At 37.5% G+C, this 16,950-nt stretch overlaps 1 long non-coding RNA gene across 1 annotated transcript in view; it reads left to right on the forward strand.

Moving 5' to 3' along the window:
* Positions 1-16,950, forward strand: part of LOC149788884 (uncharacterized) — a 56,979-nt gene that overhangs the window by 20,609 nt on the left and 19,420 nt on the right. The gene's annotated exons all lie outside the window — the stretch shown is intronic.

A 16,950-nucleotide genomic window follows, 5' to 3' on the forward strand; every position in this document is an offset into this window, starting at 1 on the left:
AGCTAGAAAGGCCAAGAAAAGAAGAACCGTTCGAGACTTAGACGTTTTCGATTATTGAAACATAGAAAAAAATGATGCACCGAGAGTCTTGCGCCTGTTCCAAGACGGAACTGGATATGTTTGCCATGCCCCCCACCATGATGACGATGCAAGAATCCCAGTGGGTGGAATTTCACCCGGTCTCCTCATTGACCGATTCCGCTCCCATCGAGTTTGAAATCAAAGGACAGCCCGAAGATTACATCGATCTGAATAGCAGTTACCTATACTTGAAAGTGAAAGTAATCGAGCCACCCAACGCTAACATAGACGCTGATGAAGCAGTAGCTCCCGTCAATAATTTCATGCATTCCTTGTTCAGCGAAGTGGACTTGTACTTGAATAACAAACTGGTCAGCAGCAGTATGGATACTTACCCTTATCGAGCGTACCTGGAAAATCTCTTGACGTACGGAAAAGAAGCCAAGAACACTCATCTGGATGCTTGTGTGGTATGGAAACCTGACCAAGCGACTAAGTTCAACGGCATTACACTTGCTGGGGATGCTTCAAATCCAACGGGATTTGTAGAACGACAAAAGAAAATTGCTGGAAGTCGTAGTTTAGAACTGATGGATCGTTTGCATTTGGACATGTGGTTACAAGAAAAGTATTTGCTGAACGGGGTGGATGTCCGCCTGAGACTGAATCGCAGTAGTGCTGCTTTCCATTTGATGGCTGCTGCTGATGCCACTTACAAAGCCATCATCCAAGAAGCCAGACTCTACGTGCGTCGTGTGGAGGTGTTACCTAAAGTAGGTAACGACATCAGTCAGACATTGAGCAGAACAACCGCCAAGTATCCGATACGACGCGTAGAAGTGAAAACGTTCACCATTCCTGCTGGACAGCGATCCATGATCGAAGATCATCTGTTCCAAGGACAGTTACCCAAACGTTTGATTGTTGGTATCGTCAAGAATTCAGCTTTCAATGGTGTCTACAACGAAAATCCTTTTGAGTTTAAGCATTACAATGTGTCCAAGATCGAAGTCAGTCGCGATGGCAAGACCTTGTGTACCCGACCTTTCGAGCCTAACTTTGGTGCCGCGAAGAATTATTTGAGATCGTACTTGTCTCTGTACGAAGCTACCGGACAGTTAGGAACCAACACCAGTCACGGCATTACGTACGACGATTATGCAGGAGGCTATGCTTTGTGGGCTTTCGATTTCACTGCAGACCAAGGCAGCGACGAGGGACACTTCCACCCTATAAAATCCGGCCAGATTCGTGTGGAAATTCAGTTTGCGAGTCCACTGGATGCAGGGAACACAGTGAACGTCATCCTGTATGCCGAATTCGATAATACTATAGAAATCAACAGTTTGAGAGAAGTCATTCTAGATTACTAGAAGCCATGGAAGACTGTTATCCCTCATTACCTAGTGGAGAAACTTTGGACATGGAATGTGAGGAGACCTTGGAAAAAGAAGAAGTAATCATGATGAAGTCGAGATGGCCAGAACAAGAAGCCCATTTAGTCTTCTGTTTTGCCAAACACTTGGTCGACAAAATAACAGAATTGATCAAGAAAAATTTCTATGGATGTCAAAACGATCATCCCAGTCAAATTCAACACGATAAATGCCTGATGTTGAGTCAAGAAGAAAAATTGGACGAGTATCTGGACGAAGCTTGGAGTCTCATCTCGGACAAAGACGTGTTGCACCAGTGGTATAAAGACTTGCGTGAACATTCTTGTCCACCATTAACCACTCAAGAGATCCATCGTATCGAAGCTCTCCTGAATCAGAGTGAGGAAACAGAACGAATAACCGTTTATTCGTCAGACATTTTCAAGCAAAAAGTCAGGATCGAATTGACGACTTATTATTACCTGTGAAGAAGAAGAAAAAAAAACACAAAACAATGGATACCTGGGAACTTTATTACCTTTTGAACCACAGTTCGTATACGGCTTCTTGGAATCCTGTCGTCTGTGCTAAAGATGAACTCCCTCATCGCAAACCTAAAGACCATCAAGCTTACGTGATCAACACGGACGACAGTCATCTCCCAGGAACCCACTGGGTAGCCGTCTACTTTCCTCAAGAAGGATGTGTGGAATATTTCGATTCGTACGGATTGCTCCCTTTGGAAGACGATATCATTGACTTTATGAGAAGAAATGCTCAAACCACCCGATTCAATAACGTGAAATTACAAGGCACAGATTCCTTGGTGTGTGGACAATATTGTGTGCATTTTCTGCATCATCGCAGCCTGGGCTATTCCTTAGAACATTTAGTGACTCATTTCGATCCTCGTTCTTCTGCTAGAAACGATGTGAAAGTAGATCGATGGTTCTGTGACCATTATGCTTATCTTTTGTCTCAAGCTAGGAAACGTAGTGTCCATCAATGGCCTAATGATTTCCAACAGTGGAAATCACAATTTCATTCACAACGTTGTCAGCCCTGTTTAAAGTAGGTTGTAAATTGAGAAAAATTGTTTGTGATTTGAAAAAAATTGTTTGATGTTATATTGTTAAAAAAAATGTTAGAGTTGTTGTTTAGTGTTAAGTGATTTTTGAATAAAAAAATGTTGTGTTTTGAAGAAAAAAATGCCTTTGTGGTTTGTTTAGCTATAGGAATGTTGGATTGATGCTCTTTCATTTCTTACTATCCCTCTCATGACACTCACTGAACGTTGCGACTAGAAAACCGTGTAGGGGATGTTTTCCTTCACGTCCGCGCTTTGACTTTAAGAACCGGGGTTGTTTCCAGTCTAACCATCCATTGTCGACTCATCCTCCTACGAAGATGTGCTCCAAACTAGCTAAGCTCAACGAAGCCTACGTGAATTTGCATAGGGTCAGACACAGTCTGATACCAAAGCCAGAAGAAATAGAGAATGTGAGAATGTTAAAAATCACTGAAGACCTGATAGAAGAACTCTTCAGAGAAGAAATGAACAGGGAGAAAGAAGAATGGACAGAGAAGTACAGACTTCAGAGACAGCAGCAACAGCAGCAACAGCAGCAACAACAGCAGCAGCAACCTGAAGCTGACAGAGGCTTTGTCAATTGCCGTATCGACACCAAAGAGTTCTTCTTCTCTTTCCGAAGAAGCAGACCTATCGCCAGAAAGTCTATCCTCAGAGGACATCGCATTCTTAGAAACTAAAAAAGAATGTCATAGCAAAACAAAATAACAGCCCTTTTCAGGGCTACCCCAATACTCTAGAAAAGAAATAACGATCGATTTGCCAATGTGTGTAGGTAGAGTAGTGTGAATATAAACACTAACTCTTTTTTAAAAAAATGTGAGGGGATGTGATGGTGTGTTTGTGTTTGTAAGAGCTCAAGTAAGTTGGTGTGGATAGTAGATTAAAATGATGTTTTTTGGTGTTTGAGGTGTATATTTGGAGTTAGATTGGATTGCTTTGCGTATGTGGATAGTCTATTGAAGTGATTTATAAAAAATTTTAAAATAGTAATGGGTATCATAAAAAGTGAGTGAGTGTTTCTTTTAGGTCCGCGCGTTGTTGTTTTTTTGGTCATGATCTAGTTAAGATGAATTTTATGTTATTAGGGGATGTTTTCCTTCACGTCCGCGCTTTCAGTATAAATTGAAACTCGTTCGGCAGTCCAGCTACCCTTGTTGATTGATCAACACCAAAAATGAACACGAGACTGGAGAAACTGTTGGAGCTTCATGTGCATCTGGAATATGCCAGGCGCATATTAAATGAACTGGCAGCGGAAGCCATTGTCGAGGAGGGAAGGATAAGAGAGGAGGAAAGAAGAAACAAAGAAGAGGAGGAGAGAAGATATAAAGAAGAAGAAGAAAGAAGATATAAAGAGGAAAGAAGAAACAAAGAAGAGGAGGAGGAAAAGGAGAGAAGAAATTTCAAAATCCCAGAGAGCGAAAATTGGGATTCTGAAGCGACATATCCTGCCTCTGCTCTCTCCCCCCAAAAAGTAAAAAGTAACTGGGGGATAAGATGTGTATGTGGCGCCAGGCCTGGAAGGTGCCACCATTAACCAGGTGTCCATGAAGTTCCAAACAAAACAGCCCTTTTCAGGGCTACCCAATACTCTAGAAAAGAAATAACGATCGATTAGCCAATGTGTATAGGTAGAGTAGTGTGAATATAAACACTAACTCTTTATTACTAGTGGGAGTGTATGTGATTGTGTGTTTGTGTTTGTAAATGTTGAAGTAAGTTTGTGTGTTTGTGTTTGTAAATGATGAAGTAAGTTTGTGTGTTTGTGTTTGTAAATGATGAAGTAATTTTGTGTGAATAGTAGATTATGGGTTTATTTATTGATTCTTAGTGTATGTAGAGAGTATAGTTGAGGTTTATATTATATGAAATGAGAAAGTAAGGAGATGTTTTCCTTCACGTACGCGCGATGTTAGTCATGATCTAGGTAAGATCAAATTTATGTTATTAGGGGGATGTTTTCCTTCACGTCCGCGCTTTCACTATAAGAACCCACAGTGTTCGTTGTTCAAACCATTCTGCAAAGAATAAAAAGAAGATGGCGTCAAACCAAATGGACAAAATACAAACCTTGCAAGACGTTTTAGACAACTTAGGAATAATGGAACAGATACTAATAAGACTCGTTGAAGACCATTATTCCTATAGTCCCCATCGTGTGAAGATGGAAATTAATAACTTAAGAAAAGCAAAGGACAAGATTAGCGGTGTCATGAAAGAGATCAAGGAGGAGAAGGAGGATGAAGAGGAAAGAATAAGAATACGCAAATGGAACGAAAAAATTGAAAAAGAAGAAGAAAATGAAAAGAGGAAGAAAGAAGAGGAGGAAGAGAAGAAGAAAGAAGAGGAGGAGAAGAAAAAAAAGAAAGAGAAGAAGAGTGTAGGAGATAAAATAAGAACTTGGTGGAGGAAAAGAAGAAATTAGAAGAAGAAGAAAACCCAAAGGCCCTTTTCAGGGCCAGCCATATTTCTCGAAAAGAGATAGCCTTTCCATTGCCTACCCCTTTTTTTATTTTATTTTTTTTTAAAAAAAATAGAGTCCCTCCCTGTTTCAATTTTACATAGACCCTATACAGTCCCAGGGGTTTTTGACCATGTTAAATTGACATAGACCCTATATTGTCCCAAGGGTTTTTGGCCATGTTAATTCCCATAGACCCTATACAGTCCCAGGGTATTTGGCCATGTTAATTCCCATAGACCCTATATTGTCCCACGATTTTTCTCCATGTTAAATTTACATAGACCCTATATTGTCCCAAGGGTATTTTTAATGATAAATCCCATAGACCCTATAATATCCCCCTTCACTACTTACCTAACCTAGCCTCTTTCATTGTTTCAAGGAATAGAGCCACTTTCTTTTTGTTGAGTAACTACGCCGTTGTCATACTTTTGAGGAATATAGACATAACTAAGTCCGTTTCATAATTATTGATATTGGTTTAACTAATTCGTGCGGTTTTGGAATACAGACATAACCAAACCACTTTCGTACCCAGGTTGGAATTGCTAGTATTTGAAATTAGCCCACGTGTTCTTTACTTAAGCACTCTTTAGTTTCATATTAGAAAAACTGTATTTAATTTAAACAAAAGCGTTCAGAAGAACATCGAATCTGCATTTCCATTTCCAGATGAAAATATATATAAACTATTAAGAACAATCAACAGTATATTTCAAATTTATTCCGAATCTATCCTCGTAGCTATAGCGATTGAAAGATAAAAATGAATTTGCATTCTGTTTAGGAAACAGATCACGGTTTTGCAGGACAAACTCATTCATGTTATTTCAATAATCACAGCTTAGCGGTTTCCTGGCCAGGTTTTCTTTTGTTCAATGTCGAGACAGTATAATTGTTCGTTCAATGATCAAATGTCATTTAGGGATACAATTGCATGACAGTCAAGGCCGATTATTCACATAGTTATTTACTGTCATTTTGAAGGATCCATATTCGTTTGTTTATGTTCTTGTGCGTGGCGATAATTGTTTTGTATCGTTTGGTATACACAAAGTTGATTAGAGGGAAAACATTCCGAAAAATGTGCGATAGCTCGCAGGAAATGTCAAGTGAATAAAAAATCTCCCCAATGCTTCAAGACCACATCACAGAGATCAGCATATCAAGCGTTACATGCAAACAGGATGATGCAGAAATGAAAAATAAAATTTGTTGCTATGCTGGGAAACTGCAATGTGCAATTTTATAATATGTTCGGAACTTTGTTACTAATAAATAATGTTCTGTGGGGGAGGGGGGCATAACTTCAAAAAAAATCACTGTTGCTATGAGAGCAAAACATTTCAGCTAGGTAACCAGATTAAAATCACGCAATTATACTTTTTGCGACCTATGGTGTTAAACTAAGTAACAGAAAAGCCAAACCAACAAATTTAGTAAAATTCAACAAATAATTTATTTTCATAAAACACAAGATGAAAATTTAAAAGGAACATAAATTATAGCATGTAATCCTGAAATATTATCACAAGTCCAAAATTATGGATTGTTTGGAATGAATTCCAGTATTGTGTCAATATTCTTGGATGAGCTGATGATCCAACAGTCTTGATGTATCACAGTGCTATAATCCAGAGTGTCAATAATGACTTCACAATAATCCCAAAATAAGCACTTTATAATTCCAGTGAATAATGCTTAAATAAGTGATTCCTCTCAAATTGCATTCATCTCAAATTACATCTCACCATAACAAACAGGGGTTCTAGAGACTGAACTTAAAATAAGAATGAATCAATTTTGTTTATCGGAACATTATATAGAAATATAAGACATAATAAGATAACCAGGATATGGGCCTTCAGTCTTCTTCCAGAACTTTGTAAGGGCGAAATACCATATAAACATCTTTACAATATTATCTTAAAGTACATCATGGAATACAATTATGTTTCACAACTAGTATGTTTCGCATAACAACGTTATGCCATTAGTCACTTATTATTTCCCTTTTGGGGAATCTCTCTAAAACAACGCACTCGAAAAGTGGTGTCATGGGTTGAAATCGAACATGCAACCATTCGGTTAGGAGTGAAATGCTTTACCAACTGAGCTTCCTAGTCATCCATCAAGATTTTGTGTTGTTTTCTTTTCCAATAATGTGTCCATGTTGTGCACAACATAAGGGTTTACTAAATGAGTTATATATCGATGTAGGGAACAAAATGAATCATTACTTCCGAATTTGAAAGAACGTGGTCAATATTTACTTACCCACTTACCGACATAAACCTTTACATGCATCACACACACACACACACACACACACACACACACAAATACACACACACACAACAGATGATCTTCGAGGAAGTTGTCGCTAACACCTTATGTCTTCGAGCAAGGCCATTATCCTCCGGACGTATGTCTGGAAACAAATCATTTGTTATGGAAACCGTGTCTTCATTTGGCCGAGATATAATCCTGTTCTTTACATCGACGTATATTGGACCTACGTTAAACATAATTGTGGAACTAACACAGCCATAGCACACCTATCATTCAGGAATCAGGATGGCACTCCACAATATAGTATTTTACAGGGGGTGATTTAGGAAGTTGGGGTGGGGGGTTATACTTTGAAAGAAAAATATTTCTCCGGATATCCTCACTGGTTTTCCTGGCTTTGTGAAAAATAGCTTGTATATATTAGACATTGTTAAAAGAACTTTAAATTCACTTTTATGATATTGATATGATTAGATTTATATAATATACAGCTGGCCTTATTGCACATGTCGAAACGAATGCTCGTTCCGCTTGGTTATTTTTACTTCATGGACGTCAAAGAATAATTGTAAATGAACCAGTTAATAACATATTTTACATTTTGTATGTTTTGTAATTCATTCATTACAGGTTCAAAGGTGATATTGCCTTATGTGGTAAAATTTGCGTTCCCCATTTAATAACTACTAAAGCTAATGTTGTTTGGAATAACTTTCCTCAAGCTGATTTCGATGCAGAAGAATCCATATGAAGTTAGAATATCTATGACCGCTGCTTAACAATAGAAAGTCTATACCTAACAAAAAGCTCTACTGTGTATCGTCTCTTATCCTTTGAACTGCTGAAATACATTTCTTTTTTAGCTAATACGTCTATTTTAATATAGCATTCCATCTGTATGCTTAAACCAATATTTTGTAATTATTTATGTTTGTTGAATCGTTCAAATTGTATGTAACTTTTGTGCTTGAAACAGTGTCTTTAATAAATTGTGTCGCATTGACCCATGCAAAGGAAAATAATATTGGAAGTAAATTCACTTGTGCTCTTTCAACAGGTTTCGTATTTATCCACATTAAAATTATTTCCTGACAATCTCTTTTTAAAGTAATTTAAACACAGAACCTTGTGTAGTCAAGGACGACAAGAGAATCTCAAGCTAACAGGGAAACGCGCTTGAAGCAAAAATGCAAGCTTACTACAATTAGAGCAGTAGGTGAAGGGCGAATCCAATAAAGATACGAAGCGTCATTTTACCGATTAACTCTTTCATCGTTTTCTTGATACAAGAGTCCTAACAATTTATCAAGGGTGGTGAAATCTTTTGCTGCAAATATAATATTCCCTTATATTTTTACGCTGGAGTAAGGGCAAATGTGACTGAGGTGAGCAAGCTTTCTCAACCAAATATTGTATCTAGACCTATGCGATATCGTGACCAAGGATCATGTAACTTTATCGTGATAAATCCACGAGGAATCTTTTGAGCATGTTAAAAAGTGTATCTAAATCCATGTCCACGGAACAACAAGTCTGGTGGATGTTCCTCGGCGTATGTGCATGGAGACCATTAAATACAACCAAAATATGTACAATTATATCTGAAAACTGTTGGCATTTGAGTGTATCTCTACGTGATATATATATATATATATATAACATCGGTGTTTCCATGTTTACCTCGATAAATATTCGAGGTGGATTAGCATTACGTCTATTACTAGGTTGATGATATCCCCGTCCATGTCATCTATACAATCGATAATATCATCTGATGATTTATCACCCACATACACATCGGTCGATGGATTGTCATTATCCTAAGCATTACCTCTTTTGCGGTTTAATTAAAATCTTTAAGAACATTGCAGCATCGCTGATCATCTACAGATGGTGCTACTAAGTAAAGCTTGTCCCACTCTTGCCATCACATTATCAAGTTAAATAGTAATTAAGTATTTCCAAAGCCACTAGGACCTATGATAATTGCCTGAATAGAGTCTGGTAACTACTGGTGATGCATGAACGATTCTTGGTCTCGTGTTGATGAGAAGTCAATCACCTTCATGTTAAAGAAATATACAAAAATATATAACTTGATATTTTCTTCGGTGCAGTGTACCAACAGACACCATGTGATTAAAACAATAACTACGAGGAATAACAAGCGTGCACTCACTGGTAGGTGCGTACATTGTTTTACACACAACAAAATGTGTCTGCCAAGCAGAACTTGGTAGTGACATCGGTACTGCGTTGCAGAAATTGCCAGAGACTCCATGGGTTAAGTTTTCGGACAAAAAACAGCTTCCGGAATATAATTGTTGTGGTCCTGGAACTCGACTTGATACCCGACTCGATGAAAAAGATCAACCAAGGCCAGGATAGTATACAATAAATGTGATTGATCAAGCGTGCCATGTTCATGATGTGGCATTGTCAAAGTAAAGATCTGCAAAAACGACATATTGCATATGTTAATATGATTCACACACTAAAATCTGTAAAACAAAAATTTGCGAGAAGGCAAAATGGTGTTAGGGTCGGCAATTAATTACTGATACATTATAATAATGAACTCTATTTATTATAACCCAATAGGATACTGGACGGGTAGAGGGGCTATTAGTAAACTCCCTGATGCAACAGGTGTCACGCGTGCTGTTGCATCAGATTGATTTTCCAGACAAGCAATATTGCAAATTTAGTTACCATTACCTAGACATTTTCAGTACGGACGGTTTGATGTCAACACTCCCATTCCAATTCATTAAGTAGATATTTTGTTTTTAACATATGACACTATTTAAACTTGCATTAACTGTCGTCAACGTTGCAAGTAGACACAAAGACTAAACTAAAAATGCAACTGAAGATGCATCTGCGTTTGAACGAATTTACCAACGAGGACCCTTGCGATGGCAATATTTGCTACAGATTGAACATAGCCGAGAATCGTTTGATGCAGAAACGTCGATGATTAAGCAACGTAACATCAAAATCAGACTAGGACACACCGCAATTCATGGTGATCAGGCAATGATTTAGCGTTTAATTGAAAACTTGCTGAGTGATTGTTTGAATATCGGTATGCTAAGGAAATTTCCAACGAAAAGAGAAGTCGCGAATGTGTTGCAAGACTACGGCGTTTAATACCTGCGTTAAACAACCAAGTTACTCGTGAACATTCTATCAAACCCATCAATGTAATTGCGAGGAAACACATATAAATCAAGTGTGATGTGACTCTTCCTCACAACCACCATTATTTAGTAACGTGACGGTCAGGTATTTATATGAATCTGTCGAATTTGAAAGTGGTGAAAAAGAGCAAATGATCATATTTATAGCTTTGTAACATCTTTTGTGTGTTTCAGAAGCCCTTGACAAGACAGTGAATTTAAGTAGATACATAACATTACTTTTTTGCTTGTACACATTTCATGTTTATGTTGTCTTTCGAGAAGGAAATTACAGTTTGTTGAAACTATAAACAAATTCTGCATAATACTGCACTTTAAGTTTGTCATATCAGATTTTTTAAAATGTCATCAATGAAAGAACTTGTAGAACTAGGAAAACAGTTTGGCTACAACGAGCAGTCCCTTAGAATTTTTTTCCATGAAAAACAGGGAAAGGGTTCAAAGGTTAAAAGAGATGGAAATGGAAAGGGATAAACTAGAGATAAAACAGGAAGCCGAAGAAAGCAAAAGGAGAAGACAAAGGCGATACATTCACTCAGTTCGTCAGTAGTAAGTGCAATTACTTGCAGTGATGGGTGGAATGTTGTAAAGTCGTTAAGACATTTGAGAATCTGATATATTTGTTATTGAGGGAAAAGTCCTTCGCGAATATATATGACAAAGCCACACACGCGGATTTATTCGCTGAAGCTCGATGTGTTTCTTAGAATGTCATCTCGCGAGATAGCCAATCTGTGAATCAGGTCAAGAACCAAAACGCAGGGAACCTGAAAACCCTGGCAGGGATAACCAGGGAAGGCTTACGGACAAACAGTGTTTCACTTGCAACGAGTAGGGACTAATCTCCCCCAATTATTCTAGGCCGAAACGAACAGTCCAGAGATAGCGGCAGCCATGAAAGGCAGATGGTCGGTAGATGGAGAACTCGATGTTTCTCAGCAGGCTAAGCGGGAATCAATGTACAAGCCAGTGGCGCGTACAGAGGTCGGACGCGATGCTATCCAATCGATCGGCACGTGTATTTTCCCCGAGGGAAGGGTACCGACGGCAAATGGCACTATCAACGGACAATAGGTGACCATTTTATGAGACACAGGGTGCACTAGTGTAGTGGTGAAACGGAACCTCGTACGCGATGCCTAATTGTTTGGATTTCAGCCGCCTTGTATGAAACTGGACCAGACAATCGAACCATCTATTTCCCCTTACTCGTCCCACGCTGTGTTAGTCAGAAAAAAGAAGGGACAAATCCTTTTTGCATTGACTTTCGGCAACTGAACAAAATCTCTGTGTTCGACGAAGAACCAATGCCAGACATAAAAAGTATTTTTTTTTAAAGTTGAAAAGTCACAAAATACCTTTCCAAATTAGACATTATGAAAGGATAATGGCATATACCAATCGCTGATAATGCCCGCGAGCTAACGGCATTCGCAACTCCCAAAGGTCTTTATGAATTTAAAGTCATGCCTTTTAGTTTAGTCAACGCCTGTGCGTCGTGCGTTCGTCTCATACGCAAGCTGTTAAACGGTATGGGAAGTGTCGACAGTTTCGTAGATGATCTCTTTGTTTATAGACATACTGGGGATGAGCATATTAAGGTATTAAGGGATCTGTTTGATAGACTTCACACTGCCAATCTTACAACTAGGGCCAGCAAATAGTATAGGGTATTTTATCCTAGAATGTTTGGGCTAATTTGTAAATGGACTACGCCGATTGAATTCTCACGAAAACAAAATAAGAGTAATCAGAGATGGATTTAGGCAAGAAACTAAGAAACAAGTAAGATTTTTCCAAGGTGTGAAAGGGTTTTGCAAGAACTTCATTCCCAAGTTTGCGTCTATTGCCAGCCCATTAACAGATTTGACAAAGAAAGGGAAACTGAATACAATTCCCTGGAAGTGCCAGGAAAACGTGTATAACGCTTTAAAACAGAAACTGCTAAGGGCGCCAATCTTAAAGTTGCCACAAATGAACAAAACTTGTGTCCTGACGACTGATGCGTCCGACACGGGTCTTGCCGCTGTTTTGCTACAGGAGCACGAGGGTATGAAATTGCCCGTTGCTTATTCAAGTAGGGAATTGCTCTCTAGCGAGAAAAACTACCGCGTGATTGATAATGAGTGCCTAGTTTTAGTATGGGGGATAAAAAAATCCCATATACGTACCTTTTCGGGAGGGAGTTTATCTTACAAAGGGGCCATCAGCCGTTCTTACACTTGAACTTGGCAAAGGTCGCCAACGCATGATTGATGCGTTGAGCGTCGTCTTTGCAAAGGTGTATCTTCCGAATCGAGGCGATTCGAGGGTCAGCAAATGTGGGTGCTGACTTTTTAAATAGGTTGTAATTAGCAGATCATTTTCGTTCATTATTCAAAATAGAGTGTTTAAATAATTATGTTCACATTCCGTGATTTTTCTAAAAGTGTTACCACATCTTTTAAGGGGGTAGGTATTGTCACGGAATTGTATAACTCCTTTTATTTATTAAATACATGTACTCGTGTTTCGTTTTTGTGTGCAAAACGATACCGATGGTGATTTATGTATATTGTACAAAGATTGTGAAATAGTGAGTTCGGTTTATCCTATGCCGTACCCGGGAAGTGCTTTCGATGGGAAAACCCCAATATTTCCAGCACACAGACGATGTATTGCGGCATCGTCTATTTATAAATACCTTACTGTAGGTCAAATTCGTTACATTATGGAACGTCTTGTCAGTGCGCGGTCTACATTAAGAACTTACACAGCTGTAGAGGTATGAGAGTTAATAATTTCTTGTATATAAGTTATAAATATTGGACTACCACGTTTTTTTGTATATGTTATATGTAGATTCGTATTAAGTAAACGTTTTTCTATTGTTTTTTGACTTAGCAAGAGGTTTGTTTAAGAAATATATAAAACTGCATTTTTAAGAAACCTTTATGCCGTATGATTCTTATCGGGCACTTTGAGGTTCATTTCTCAGCATTGTTTTGTAATAATTGTGCCTATAATGTAATCTTTATAGCTAACCGTATGTAACGTAATTATGTTTTATCGTATATGTCCGCGTCATGCATATTACACGGTGTTAGATGTAGTTTTAGCTAATCAAATTGGCCGGAGTGGTCGGACTGACCAGAGTGTTCAGAGTGACCATAGTGACTAGAGTGACCAGAATGATCAGAGATATTGCAGTGATCGTAATCGTCGTTGTGCAAGCTGTGGAGCTAATCATATGAATTTACCATAGCAGATATGAATCTGAACCATAGCAGCCGTAGAGCTGAGTAAAGTGTTTATGGTCGAGTAACAGGTGATCTAGCCTTGCTGAAAGAGATTGGTTGCCGCTGATCGGTTGATCGACCAGCCTAGAATACTGACTGCTTGACTGACCAGTGTGACCGGTAGCCAAGTGTGCTTGTGACGGAGAGTGTAACTCCATACATGTAATATTTTAGTCGTGGGCTAATCTTTGGGGTTTGTAATACCCGGTGTTTTATTGTGGCTGTAAAGATATTTTGTACAACTCTCCCCTTTTTGTTTTCATCATTTTTCATTATTGGAACGAATACATTTTTACCATACGAGTGAAAATACAAGTTTTTACTATTTGATTAAAACACATCATTCTTTGTTGTGAAATCAGTATGAATCATTTACCCCCTGTGTTTGTACTTTGTAATGTAATTTATTTTCATTTTTATTATTTAGTTCTTGCGGATTATGTTAATTAATCCAATATTTGGACATAAAACTCACTTATTAATCATAATTATTTTTTCATTAATCATTCAACATATTACTTGTGCCACCATCAAAATTATGCGCTTGTGAAACCGGTTATATTGTTACAGTTGTGTTGAAACCATGTTATGTTTTGGCATCTCTATATAAATTGCAGCTGATCTGTAACACTTAAATGAGCATTCACAGTATCGTTTGACCACAAAATGATGACAGATGAACGCAACATTAAGCAAAGTTAAAATCATATCATGACTTGCGAACTCTCCACAGGGCTAACTTTATATTATATCATGGCTTAGCAACTCCATACAAGATTGAGCTTACCTTATATAACACTTAAAGAACCATTTGTAGTATCATTTGACCCCAAATTATGACTGGTGAACCTACATTTTTCTACATTTTTTCAACAACATAGCTTATCTACCCAATATAAGGCTGAGTTGACCCGATATAACACTGGTATAACACTTAAAGCAGCATTTGTAGTATAATTTGACCACACATCATATCTGGTGAGTCCTACATTAAACTAAGTTGACCTGACATAACGCTTACAGAAGCATTTGTAGTACTATTGGACCCCAAATCATGACTGGTGAACCCTAAGTTAGGTTAAATTGATATAAAATCATGGCTTAGCAACCACATATAAGGCGGAGTTGACCTGACAGAACGCTTGAGGAAGCATTTGAGGTATCGTTTGACCCAAAATCATATCTGGTGATTCCTACACTAAACTAAGTTGATATAATATCACGGCTTACCAACCCCATATAATGTTGAGTTGACCTGATATAACACTTAAAGAAGCATTTATAGTATCATTTGATCCCAAATCATATTTAGTGAACCCTGTACTAAACTACGTTGAAACGTATGACAGCTATGGCGTTCTACAGAGGTGAGATGACATTGATCGGTAAAGTCTAGCGCTTTAGACCACGCAGCCATTCGGGCCCATTGGATCATGCAAACCGTCCAGAAATAGATCTAAAAAAATGTCAGCTCAGGTACATGAAAGGAGTATACTGTTATGCCATCATTCACTCCATTGTGTATGTTACAAATACAGACAGCAATACTTGACACATGTCTCTCCATCACAAGTAAGTGATATATCTTGAACGTCAAATACACAACAAATATTTGGCATGAATCCAATGAAAACATAGGCTGCATACTTCTACACCCTTACAATTTGCAATATAAGAAATGATGAGTGATTTGTTTTTTATAGTCTTTACATTCTTTTATTTTCAATTGCACATTATGTATCATTAGAGTTAATGTGTCAATGCAATTTTCCCATCATGTCATGCGATACTTTATCGCATTTGCCTATAATTGATACTTTCCGCAAGAAGGTGTTTATATATCTCGCAATATTTCCCTGTAGTGAAGTATCACAGAGAATACAGTCTGCTTTCCTTAACGAGTATCGGTTAAATAACACGTCTATTAGACGTATTAAAGTGAAGAGATATATTAATGAAGTAAATTCTTTAATAGGTTTCCTTTTTGAATCAGTATTTAAGACTTTTCATTGATGTAGTGACATAGAATTATTCAATGGAGTCATTCATACATTTGTCGATCTATAAATATTTAAATAATAATGACATACTTTCGTTCCACCAGCCGATAGAGTAATAGCGTGATTAAAAGTTAAACGTATTTTCAATATTAAGTACACGTTGATCATTGGCTCCTTGTGGCCAATTTAAGGCATTCGCCATTTTAGAACACTTACATCTAACATCAGTTCGCGAGGGTTCTAATCTTGGTCTCTGTCATCAAGGGTATGTGGGAAATTGACATCATGTTGGTTACTTATTTAGTATTCTTTATTCCCGACAGAATAATGAATAAATAGCCAGTTAACGATTATTCATGGTTATTCACTGTGTATTGTTTATTTACAGTTCAATAAGTAATTGGTTATAAATTAGTTACTCATGATTAAAACTCCTTGAGGACGTGCATTGATGTTATCTAACCCAGTTTTAGAAATTTAAGTGTTCTTTGGTGCCAACTATATATATATATATATATATATACACATATATATATATATATATATATATATATATATATATATATATATATATATATATATATATATATATATATATATATATATAAAGATATAAATCACTGACTATATGCATAGAGGGGTTATGATATTGGTTTTTGTACATAATTGGTAATTTGAGACAGGATTAATCAGTTTTGTTAAGTGTTTGGATCGTGTCCTGCAGTGCATGGCGTGAACTATTAATATTCGGACGTGACAAGCTTACTAATGACTCAAATAAACGTGAAACCACAAAAAGATATACAAGTGTGAAATTTCTCTTTTGTGGTCATAATGTGCTTTGAGAAAATTAGTTCACGTATTTACGGGTTTAGGAAGACTTCAGTTGACACCGACCAATTAGCCGTTTGGTAGGGACAAACTTCACAGATTGCAGTATTGTTGAGATTTAATATGGAATGGTTCATTTTTAAAGTGAGTTCAGGTCAGAGTCCTATAAGCGTCTCTGAGCTGAGTAGTCCCTATTGAAACCTCATTTTGTACATAATTGTGTGACTCCATGTAAAGCATTTCTGATGGGTGACTGGTAAATTGTACAAAAGAGTTATTGAGAAGGGACAGTTACGTTTTCTAAAGACGGCTTGTGTTGTTCTTTTCATGGTATATATAGTTCAAGTTTACAAGCGAAACACGGCTTGCAACTCTAATTGGAATGGCCTGAG

This window comes from Sinohyriopsis cumingii, chromosome 11 (genome assembly GCF_028554795.1).
Source record: "Sinohyriopsis cumingii isolate HCF-2022 chromosome 11, ASM2855479v2, whole genome shotgun sequence".
Taxonomy (NCBI): Eukaryota; Metazoa; Mollusca; class Bivalvia; order Unionida; family Unionidae; genus Sinohyriopsis; species Sinohyriopsis cumingii.